Raw genomic sequence first — 415 nt, 5'->3', positions numbered from 1 at the left:
AAGAATCAGCCTTGAAACTGATTGTTTTGGTTTTTCATGATGGAAACCCTATTTTTGGATCGAAACCCTAAATTGTGTAATGCTTGAATCCGTTTGATTATATTTGATTATTGATCCAATTGGTAGTCTTGATAAAACCTAATTGAATCTGATTGTTAGTCTAGCTAAATCTCATACTTGAAATTGATTGATTAATTGCTAAATCTTGATTGAATGTTTTAATATTACCCTTGCACATATAGAATCTGATTGCTAAGATTGAGTGCATCATATCTACTTGGCCGTGTGGCCAGTTTGCATCATATATCATCCTGGCCAACCTGTTTATGTTATACGCATGATCTGATTATTATCACTTTTGCATTATTTGATTGTTTTAAATTGAGGTTCCATAATTCCACTCCTGTACATATAG

The sequence above is a fragment of the Brassica oleracea genome, chromosome C1 (genome assembly GCF_000695525.1).
Source record: "Brassica oleracea var. oleracea cultivar TO1000 chromosome C1, BOL, whole genome shotgun sequence".
NCBI classification, from domain to species: Eukaryota; Viridiplantae; Streptophyta; class Magnoliopsida; order Brassicales; family Brassicaceae; genus Brassica; species Brassica oleracea.
The sequence above is the reverse complement of the archived record's forward strand: the minus strand, read 5'-3'. Positions refer to the sequence as shown.